Below are 12,264 nucleotides of genomic sequence, written 5' to 3' on the forward strand. Positions count from 1 at the left end.
TAATTCTGCAGTGCAGATGCACCCTTTGGTGTCTTTTGTCTTCTTTCTTCCCATCTTCCCCACCTTCCTATCAAAGCCTTATCCAGTTTTCACCTCTTTCCTTCATCCATCTCTTGATAACTTTCCAATTAAGCTAATTCAAGTCTCCAGGACCAGATCATCTACATCCAAGAGTATTGAAGGAACTAGCGGAAGTTATTTTGGAACTACTGGCAATCATCTTTAAGAGTTCTTGGAGAAGTCCCAGCAGATTGGAGGAGGTCCCTATCTTCAAGAAGGGAAAAAAGGACGACCCAAACAATTACTGTCCGGTCAGCCTCACGTCAAAACCAGGAAAAGATTGTTAAGGAAGTGGTCTGCAAACACTTAGAAAGGAATGCAGTCATCGCAAATAGACAACATGGATTTATCAAAAACAAGTCTAATCTAATCTAATCAAAAATAAACTAATCTGATCTCTTTTTTCAATAGAGTTACAAGCTGGATAGATGCAAGGAACACCGTGGATGGAGGCGTATCTGGATTTCAGGAAGGCCTTCCTTCAACAAGGTCCCCCATGACCTTTTGGCAAACAAACTGGTCCTATGTGGTCTAGGCAAAACTACAGTTAAGTGGGTCTGTAATTGGTTAAGTGAACCAAAGGGTGATTCTTCCCTATTTATTTATTTATTTATTTATTTACAGTATTTATATTCCGCCCTTCTCACACCGAAGGGGACTCAGGGCGGATTACAATGAACACATATATGGCAAACATTCAATGCCAACAGACAAACAACATATATAGACAGACACAGAGGCATTTAACATTTTTTTCCAGCTTCACGATTCCGGCCACATGGGGCGCTGTTGCTTCACTGTCCACTAGTGGCTGTACTTCCTCATTCCTTTCCTCATGTTTTGCTGGCAGTTTTATGATGTTGTAAATTAGTTAAATTAGCCTCCCGCATAAAGCGTACCTAAATTTCCCTACTTGACAGATGCAACTGTCCTTCGGGGCTGCACAGGTCAACAGCAAGCTGGGCTATTTAATGGTCGGGGGCTTAACCCGACCCGGGCGTTGAACTCATTACCTCTCGGTCAGTAGTGATTTATTGCAGCTGGTTACTAGCCAGCTGTGCCACAGCCCGGCCCAAATGCTTCCCTATGCTTCTTCTTCATCCTGGAGAGAAGTAATGAGTGGAGTGCCATCAGCAGGGTTATGTCCTGGGCCCGGTTCTGTTCAACGTCTTTATTAATGACTTAGAGGAAGGGTTAGAAGGCAGGATCATCAAGTTTGCAGATGGGACTAAATTGGGAGGGAGAGCCAGTACTCCAGAAGACAGGAGCAGAATTCACAGATTAGAGAGATGAGCTGAAACTAACACAATGAAGTTCAATAGGGACAAATGCAAGATCCTCCACTTAGGCAGAAAAAAGAAAATGCAAAGATACAGAATGAGGGATGCCTGGCTCGACAGCAGTACGTGTGAAAAAGATCTTGGAGTCCTCATGGGGAGGGAGGTGAACATGAGCCAACAATATGATGCGGTGGCTAAAAAAGCCAATGGGATTTTGGCCTGCATCAATAGGAGTCTAATTTCTAGATCCAGAGAGGTCATGTTCTCCTTCTCTTCTGCTTTGCTCAGACTACACCTAGAATCATACTGTGTCCAGTTCTGGTCACCACAATTGAAGGGTGATGTTGACAAGCTGGACTGTGTCCAGAGGAGGGCGATTCAAATGATCAAGGATCTGGAGAACAAGCCCTATGAGGAGCGGCTTAAAGAGCTGAGCATGTTTAGCCTGCAGAAGAGGAGACATGATGAGGGCCATGTATAAATATGTGAGGGGAAGTCATAAGCAAGAGGGAGCAAGCTTGTTTTGAAGACTAGGACGTGGAACAATGTCTTCAAACTACAGGAAAGGAGATTCTACCTGAACATGAGGAAGAACTTCCTAACTGTGAGAGTTGTTCAGCAGTGGAACTCTCTGCTCCAGAGTGTAGAGTTAGAGTGTGGTGGAGGCTCCTTCTTTGGAGGCGTTTAAGCAGAGGCTGGATGGTCATCTGTCAGGGGTGTTTTGAATGTGATTTTCCTGCTTCTTAGCAGAATGGGGTTGGACTGGAATCATAGAATCCTAGAGTTGGAAGAGATCTCGTGGGCCACGAGATCTCTTCCGACTCTAGGATTCTATGATTCTAAGGTCTGATTCAGATTTTCTCATTCCTTCCTATATTCCTCTCTTCTTGATTCCTATTAAAGTGAATCTAGATTTTGAAGTCTTTTGTCCCATTGCTACCTTCCCTACTTTCAATTTCAATTTTCAATCCCTTCCTCCATCCATTTCCCAATACATTCCAGAGAGAAATTAGAGATATGAAAAGCAGCTGAGGCCACATAACTGACAAATAAAGACAGTTGGAGGGTATGACATAATATTGGATCATATAAACCTTAAATTCCGGAATTATCATCCTTGAAAGACACCCAGAGCCTGTCCTCTGAAGCAATCACCTCCTTTACATACCCTGTTTTCCCAAAAATAAGACATCCCCAGAAAATAAGACCTAGTAGAGGTTTTGCTGAATTGATAAATATAAGGACTCCCCCGAAAGTAAGACCTAGCAAAGTTTTTGTTTGGAAGCATGCAGGATCGGTAAATGTACATACCATAGATTGTTGTACATGGAAATAAAGGGAGCAACAAGAAATAATAATAATAATATAATAATAACTTTATTCTTGTATCCCACCTCCATCTCCCAGAAGGGACTCAGGGCAGCTTACACAGGGACAAGCCCAACAACAACATAAATATATATACGAACAGAAATTTAAAACAGTAATTTAAAAACACACTGGTGGCACAGTGTGTTAAAGCGCTGAGCTGCTGAATTTGTGGACCGAAAGGTCCCAGGTTCAAATCCTGGGAGCAGGTTCAAATCCCGGGAGCCCGCTGTTAGCCCCAGCTTCTGCCAACCTAGCAGTTCGAAAACATGCCAATGTGAGTAGATCAATAGGTACCGCTCCGCCGGGAAGGTAACAATGCTCCAAGCAGTCATGCTGGCCACATGACCTTGGAGATGTCTATGGACAACGCCGGCTCTTCAGCTTAGAAATGGAGATGAGCACCATTGCTTTCTTATAGCAATAAAATATAATATAGAAATTCTTGAAAGGATTCACAGTTTGGTTATGCTGGTTTGTGATGACAACTACTGTACAGTAGATCATAAATTTTCATTTTTTTAAAATTCAACCATAAATGTGAATTCTTCTTTGTGGAAAAATAAGACATCCCCTGAAAATAAGACCTAGCGCATCTTTGGGAACAAAAATTAATATAAGACACTGTCTTATTTTCGGGGAAACACGGTAGTAGGACCAAGCTAGATATCATATAGAACCAAGCAGATGTGGTCAACGGATGGGCGAAATTGGTCAATGACACCCATTTTCTTCTTCTCCCCCCCCTTCCCCTCCATCTTCTCTTTCTCCTTTCTTCACCTTCCTTCACACTCCAGCAGTGTTCCTTGATTTCAAGGAGACTGGAGGGTTTTCAGCTGGACCACGTTGCCATGGCGACGGGATGCAGGCTGGATCGCTTTGGACGGGGATGCTGCTGCGAAAGGAAGCCGAGACCGAGAAAGAGAGAGGCAGCTGTGCCGATTCATGCCGAGGCTATTTAGGATGAGACAATATAGGGACGTTTTTAACAGAGAGGCAGGAACCCCCTCCATTTCCCCTCTCTGCGGTTTTCTTCCTGACAGTGACCTAATAAAGGAACGTTTTGAAACCTTTTTCTCTATTCATCCTCTTCTCCCCTTAATTCGAATGCTAGTTTTATTGGAATAAGGTGCAGTCTGCCTTGTATCAGAATCCTCATGATTTTCCTTTCCCACCTCCCCCAAGAAACCCTTAAATAGACCAAATTTGCTAAAGAGGGAATATGGTAAAACACGGGGAGACAATGGTTGCATCAAACACTGTAGAACTGATGCAGTTTGATGCCACTTTAACTGCCATGGCTCAATGCTATGGAATCCTCAGATATAGTAATGCTACAACTACAGTAGAGTCTTATCCAAGCTAAATGGGCTGGAAGAAGCGAATATCTTGGATAATAAGGAGGGATTAAGGAAAAGCCTATTAAACGTCAAATTAGGTTATGATTTTACAAATTAAGCACCAAAACATCATGTTATACAACAAATTTGACAGAAAAAGTAGTTCAGTATGCAAGAATGTTATGTTGTAATTACTGTATTTACAAATTTAGCACCAAAATATCACGATATATTGAAAACATTGACTACAAAAATGGCTTGGATAATCCAGAGGCTTGGATAAGCGAGGCTTGGATAAGCGAGACTCTACTGTACTACTAATACTTTATATTAGTAAATAATAATATTTTTATCATGTCAGAAGCGACTTGAGAACATACTGCAAGTCACTTCTAGTGTGAGAAAATTGGCCATCTACAGAGACGTTGCCTAGGGATGCCCGGATGTGTTACTGGGAGGCTTCTCTCATGTCCCTGCAAGCTAGAGCTGACAGATGGATGCTCACTCTATCCTGTGGATTTGAACCAGTAACCTTCAGGTCAGCAACCCAACCTTTAGGTCAGCAGTTCACAAGGGTTTAACCCATTGTGCCACTGCGGCTCCAAATAATAATAATGATGATGATGATGATGATGATGATGATGATGATGATGATGATGACCCAAAATGCAGACTGTGCAAGGAAGCTGAAGAAAATCGCACAGACAGACTACAAACAGAGACACAACTATGTGGCCCAAATGATTCATTGGAACTTATGCCTCAAGTACCACCTTCCAGCAGTAAAGAACTGGTGGGATCACAAACCTGCAGAAGTATTGGAAAATGAGCACGCAAAGATATTGTGGGACTTCCGAATCCAGATTGACAAAGTTCTGGAACACAACACACCAGACATCACAGTTGTGGAAAAGAAAAAGGTTTGGATCATTGATGTTGTCATACCAGGTGACAGTCGCATTGACAAAAAAACAACAGGAAAAACTCAGCGCTATCAGGACCTCAAGACTGAACTTCAAAGACTCTGGCAGAAACCAGTACAGGTGGTCCCGGTGGTGATCGGCACATTGGTGCCGTGCCGAAAGATCTCAGCCGGCATTTGGAAACAATAGACATTGACAAAATTATGATCTGCCAGCTGCAAAAGGCCACCCTACTGGGATCTCCACGCATCATCCGAAAATACATCACACAGTCCTAGACACTTGAGAAGTGTTCGATTTTGTGAAATGAAATCCAGCATATGTATCTTGTTTGCTGTGTCATACAATAAAATAATAATAATAATAATGCACTTTGGTGGGGCACCAGCACTCTTTGGTTCAATACCATGGAATCCTGGGGTGATATTACTATCGTGTTGTCAACCGTTGGGTTGCTGTGAGTTTTCCGGGCTGTCTGGCCATGTTCCAGAAGCATTCTCTCCTGATGTTTCACCCATGTCTTTGGCAGGCATCCTCAGAGGTTGTGAAGTCTGTTGGAAACTAAGAAAGTGGGGTTTATATATCTGTGGAATGTCCAGGGTGGGAGAAAGGACTCTTGTTTGTTGGAGACAAGTGCGAATGTTGCAATTGACCAGCTTGGACACTTTCAACACAAAGGAGGATACAATGAAAATGAAAATTAAAACTGGATAGTAGTACAGTAGAGTCTCACTTATCCAACATAAACAGGCCGGCAGAACGTTGGATAAGTGAATATGTTGGATAACTAGGAGAGATTAAGGAGAAGCCTGTTAAACACCAAATTAAGTTACGATTTTACAAATTAAGCACCAAAACATCATGTTAGACAACAAATTTGGCAGAAAAAGTAGTTCTATATGCAGTAATGCTACATAGTAATTACTGTATTTATGAATTTAGCACCAAAATATCACGATATATTGAAAACATTGACTCCAAAAATGCGTTGGATAATCCAGAATGTTGGATAAGCGAGTGTTGGATAAGTGAGACTCTACTGTATTAAAAACTCTAAAATCAGGACAGTAAATAAAGAACAACAATCTGAAAACAGAGGCATTCCAATCAGGGCTAACTAACACCTCCCAACAAAGGATTCCCCCAGGCAGAAAGCAGCAAGGCTTTGAAGCTGCAAGGCTATTCAATGCTAATCAAACCAGCCAATTGCAACATTCACACTTGCCTTCAACAGACAAGAGTTCTTTCTCCCACCCTGGACATTATTCCACAGATATATAAACCTCACTTGCCTAGTTTCCAACAGACCTCACAATCTCTGAGGATGCCTGCCAAAGATGTGGACGAAACGTCAGGAGAGAATGTTTCTGGAACATGGTCATAACAGCCCGGAAAACTCACAGCAAACCAGTGATTCCGGTCATGAAAGCCTTCAACAACACAATGTATCTTTGCCTTGCAACACCTGGTGCCAGCTGCAACGTTTTGTCTTCCTTGCTGTGTTTAATCCTGTAACGTATTGGACCAAAGATGATATTATTCTCTCAACTCTCTTCCATAGAGTTATAAGTTTATCAGTAAAACAATACCTTCGCACTATATTCTGAAGGCACCAGATCCTGTCTGGTCTTGGAAGCTAAGCAAGGTCAAGTTTGATTAGTATTTGGATAGGAGACCAACAACAAATACCAAGTACTGCAAAGGAAGAATCCCTTGCCTAAAAGGACCCTATGGAATTAATGGGGAAATTAACGGGTGACTTGAAGGTATAATTCCATACCACCCAAACACACACTATAGGTGCATCTACACTGAAGAATTAACAGTTTGACACCACTTTAACTGCCATGGTTCAATGAAAAAATCAAGTGGAAAATCTTAATTCTCATAAAAAAAGAACTGTCCATCTGTCATATTTCGGCAATTACTACAATCATTATCCTTTTATTATGTCCTAATGAACCTTTATTCTGCCAGATTGGACACATTTCCAGCTAAGATTTCCCCATTCTTTTAAAAACTAATGGGAGACTATTTTAATGCAGAAGGTTTTTTAAACAGAGGAAAATACTACTACATCTATATCATTATCAACCGTTCCTAAACAGATCTATTTCCCATTACACCTTGAAAGGAACATTGCAAGAAGTTTCTAAAGAGGCATCAATAACAACAACAACAACAACAGGAAAAATTCAGCCGCTATCAGGACCTCAAGATTGAACTTCAAAGACTCTGGCAGAAACCAGTGCAGGTGGTCTTGGTGGTGATGGGCACACTGGGTGCCGTGCCAAAAGATCTCAGCCGGCATTTGGAAACAATAGACATTGACAAAATTACGATCTGCCAACTGCAAAAGGCCACCCTACTGGGATCTGCACGCATCATCCGAAAATACATCACACAGTCCTAGACACTTGGGAAGTGTTCGACTTGTGATTTTGTGATATGAAGTCCAGCATGTCTATCTTGTTTGCTATGTCATAATAAAATAATAATAATAATAATAATAATAATAATAATAATAATAATAATAAACAATAACAACAGAGAGATAAAATATAATATAGTAGAGTCTTACTTATCCAACATTCGCTTACCCAACTTCTGGATTATCCAACGTAGTCTGCTTTTTAGTAGTCAATGTTTTTGTAGTCAATGTTTTCAATACATTGTGATATTTTGGTGCTAAATTTGTAAATACTGTACAGTAATTACTATATAGCATTACTGCTCATTGAACTACTTTTTCTGACAAATTTGTTGTATAACATGATGTTTTGGTGCTTAATTTGTAAAATCATAACCTAATTTGATGTTTAATAGGCTTTTCCTTAATCTCTCCTTTTTATCCAACATATTCGCTTATCCAACGTTCTGCCGGTCCGTTTATGTTGGATAACTGAGACTCTACTGTACCATTAAAATGCATATTCTTAAGAACATAGAACAAAGATGAAAACACTAATACTGACAAAATGTACATTTAAAATTCTTAGCTTAATATTGACTAGGAAGTCCTGCTGGAAAGGAATAATGGAAGAGTCATGATAAAAATAACTCTGAATTAATTAAAATACCATATTTAGGCATATGTTTTTACAAGAAACATGGGAAGAAACAGAAGGCATTGGAATCAATGCCTTTCATGCCTCTTTTTCCTATGACTCCTGCTGTGTTTAAGGAATTTTAGTGCTCTCTAGTGGCATTGTAAGAAAACAACACAGCACCAGAAAGCTGCATTTTTGTATTTAGGAGCATAGAATTATATTTGGAGTCTCATTTGGGAGTGCAATGTCCATCATTCTGAGTCCAGATTTCCAATAATGATAGACTATTGAATGAGGCTGTGATGGGATATAATTCCAGCAAATAATAATAATAATAATAATAATAATAATAATAATATGCCACTTCTCCTCTCTTACAGAGCACTATATGTGAAATCCATTGACATTCATTTGACCCTGTTCAGCATTTTATAAATAATTATAATAATAATAATATGCCGCTTTTTCTCTCTTGCAGAGGACTATATATGAACTCCATTGATATTCATGCCTACATTTGACCCTGAGTTCAGCAGATTATTATTTTATTATGACACAGCGAACAAGATAGATATGCTGGATTTCATATCGCAAAATCACAAATCGAACACTTCCCAAGCATCTAGGACTGTGTGATGTATTTTCGGATGATGTGTGCAGATCCTAGCAGGGTGGCCTTTTGCAGTTGGCAGATCATAATTTTGTCAATGTCTATTGTTTCCAAATGCCGGCTGAGATCTTTTGGCACGGCACCCAGTGTGCCCATCACCACTGGGACCACCTGCACTGGTTTCTGCCAGAGTCTTTGAAGTTCAATTATTATTATTATTATTATTATTATTATTACTTATATGTACCTTTTTCTCTTACAGAATATATATGAAAGCCATTGACATTAATGCCTACATTTTACCCAAAGTTGTAGTTGTAGTAGTAGTAGTAGTAGTAGTAGTAGTTGTTGTTGTTGTTGTTGTTGTTCTTCTTCTTCTTCTTCTTCTTCTTTATATGCCACTTTTTCTCTCTTATGGAGACTGGCTATAGGTAAAATGCCTATATCTTACTCTAAGCCGGGTCTAGCAAAGTGGGCTAAACCGCAGAAAAATCCTGCCAATCGAAAGGTCGGCGGGTCAGGCCTGGATAGGAGTGAGCACCCACCATTAGCCCCAGCTCACCTGCCCACCTAAAAATGCGAGTAGATAAATAGGTACCGCTTTTAGCAGGGAGGTAATAAAGGCGCCCTTAAGGACATTGATTGGGAGGAATCTCCTCAAGACGGAAGATGGAGCAACAGCACCCCTCTGTTGCCAGAGTCAAGAATAGCTTCCAAGATGCCGGAAATAAGATGAGAAAAACTGCCTTTACCTCTGTCTTTGTTGTTTGCTCTTGTTAATTGTATAATCAGGCATTGAATGTTTGCTGTATGTGTATTCTGTAAGCCGCTCTGAGTCCCCTTTGGGGTGACAAGGGTGGGGTATAAATACTCTAAATAAATAATAAATAAATAATCTCAGCATATTATTATTATTATTATTATTATTATTATTATTATTATTATTATTATGCCACTTTTTCTGTCTTAAGATCCCCCAGTGGCGTAGTGGGTTAAACTGCTGAGCTGCTGAGCTTAGTGCTCAAAAGGTTGGCGGTTCAAATCCGGGGAACGGGGTGAGCTCCCGCTGTTAGCCCCAGTTTCTGCCAAGCTAGCAGTTCAAAAACATGCAAATGTGAGTAGATCAATAGGTACCGCTCCAGTGGGAAGGTAATGGCACTCCATGCAGTCATGCTGGCCATATGACCTTGGAGGTGTCTACGGACAATGCCGGCTCTTCGGCTTAGAAATGGAGATGAGCCCCAACCCCCAGAGTCGAACACAAATAAACGTAATGTCAGAGGAAAACCTTTACCTTTTCTTTATTATCCATTGATGCCAGTGAGTATATGAAATCCATTGACATGAATGCCTACATCTAACCTTAAGCCCAGCATATTATTATTATTATTACTATTATTATGCCATTTTTCTCTTATGGAGAACTATGTATGAAACCCACTGATATTAATTCCTTCATCTGACCAGCATATTATTATTATTATTAAATCATTTTCTCGTTTTCTCTCTTATAGGGACTCAAACCGTGCTAAGAACATACCGTGTTTCCCCGAAAATAAGACAGTGTCTTATATTAATTTTTGCTCCCAAAGATGATTTAGGTCTTATTTTCAGGGGATGTCTTACTTTTCCATGAAGAAGAATTCACATTTATTGATGAACAAAAAATTGAACATTTATTATATCCTGTACAGTAGTTGTCATGACAAACCAGCATAACCAGACAAACTGTGAATCCTATTGTGATGTCTCATGGGCCTTGTAGTCCCGTTCCTAGTGCTATTGTGGCAGATGAGGAGGAAAATTTGGGATTTCCACCGGTTCAGCTTGAATCGGAGCCTCTCCACCTGGAGGATGTTTGTCCTCAGGAAGTTAACCAAACAAGCCTTGGGCAGAATTCTCCCCCGTTTTCCCGAAAAGACAATTATAATAGAGATAGAGGGGCGAGGGAGGCTAATCGCCGGAGCCTCAGAATCGCTGCCAGACAATTAGCTGATTAGGTCTGCTTCCCTTGGGAAATTCTAAGGAGTCATGCATCTGGACACAGTTTGGGTTTCACTTCTTGTTCTCCAGGGAAAGTGTTTATTGGCGGGAAAACAAGACTCTATATAGGGGTTTTGCCGCAAGGGGAACCTTGCGGAGTCAATTTGTCAGCTTGAGGAGAGAGATCGTGTGTAGACTTCGTACCCCAGTTCCTTGTTTCACGGATCAAGTTTTCAACCTAGCCTTGTTTCACGGATCAAGATTCCAGCCTTGTCTTGTTTCACGGACTCCTATGGACTCAGTTCTTGTTTCATGTTTGCCTTGTTTCAAGTTTGATCTAGCCAAGATTCAAGCCTATTTTCCAGCCTTGTGTCAAGCTCCCTTGGACTTTAAAGACCCTGTCATTCCCCACACCATTGCTTGGCAAGGTGTGTGTTTTCGGTCAAGTGGATTATAACTTTGGACTTTAATATCTTATATTGGACAATATATTTCTGGACTATATTTGACCTCACCTGAAAGGTCTGCTTTTGAACTATACTCTTCACTTGTTTTTATTGACTTTATATATTTCTTTAATAAAGATATTAGATAGATTCTGGTCTCTGCGCATGGTTATTGGTGCTCTGCAGCCTGGGTCGTGACACCTATCAATAATTTCTTGTTACTACCATTATTTCCATGTACAACAATCTATGGTACGTACATTTACCAAACCTGCATGCTCTGGTGTTCTGTTTGGCAGGCATGCTTCCAAACACAAACAGTGGTAGGTCTTACTTTCGGGGGAGGCCTTATATTTAGCAATTCAGCAAAACCTCTACTAGGTCTTATTTTCTGGGGATGTCTTATTTTAGGGGAAACAGGGTAAAAAAAATACAATACACCCTTTAAAACCTAAAGGCTATAAACAATTGTAATAGAATGAAACCTAGAATTAAACTATCTAAAAATGAATACTGAAAAGCTATTAAAACATATTTAAAATAACACAGAAACATTATCTGCCCTCGAGTCTTTAAAAAAGGCCAGGAGAATTGGAAATGAAACCATGTTGCCTTGTTGAATTGTTATTATTATTATTGTTGTTGTTGTTGTTAAGATTATGATCTTCCCGCTTTGTTTTCCCCACCAAATACTTCAAATTCTCCTCATGGGGCGAAGAAGGGCCTTCTTGTTGCCATGGCAACAAGGGGCAGAGGCAGTTGCCACGGCGACAGTGGAGCATCCTTCCAAACATGGCCTCTTGCCCTCTTTTGGGCCTTTTTCCGAATCTTTTATTGCTTGTTTTTTTAAAAAAAGAGGATTTTTTTTCATTCCTAAGAAACTTCTCCTTCCCTATGAACACTGGAACCAACCCTCAAAATATACAGCATATTACAATATATTTAGTATAAATATCATGGGACCGAGGCCTGCTTTATCTCCTGCCACTAAAAAAAATCAGGATAATGGAAGAGGAAAGAAAGGAGCAGAATCTCCTAATGAGAATTATTATTACCACTGCATTGGGATTCTTATTGATAATGATGATGATGATGATGATGATGATTATGATGATTATTATTATTATTATTTTGCCATTATTATTACCACCACATTGGGATATCTTATTGAGAATTATTATTATTATTTTATTATGACACAGCA

General features: G+C 40.1%; 1 long non-coding RNA gene across 1 annotated transcript in view; it reads left to right on the forward strand.

The window, feature by feature from the left end:
* LOC134293859 (uncharacterized) overlaps positions 1–5,342 on the forward strand; it is an 8,537-nt gene extending 3,195 nt beyond the window's left edge. Inside the window, exons 1-2 of the long non-coding RNA XR_010000835.1 lie at positions 1–606; positions 3,506–5,342. The exon at positions 1–606 is cut by the window's left edge and continues 3,195 nt beyond it. This is a non-coding gene — a long non-coding RNA (uncharacterized LOC134293859). The remainder of the gene's footprint in view (positions 607–3,505) is intronic.
* The last annotated feature ends 6,922 nt before the right edge of the window (positions 5,343–12,264 follow it).

This window comes from Anolis carolinensis, unplaced genomic scaffold (assembly GCF_035594765.1).
Source record: "Anolis carolinensis isolate JA03-04 unplaced genomic scaffold, rAnoCar3.1.pri scaffold_10, whole genome shotgun sequence".
In the NCBI taxonomy this organism is placed as follows: Eukaryota; Metazoa; Chordata; class Lepidosauria; order Squamata; family Dactyloidae; genus Anolis; species Anolis carolinensis.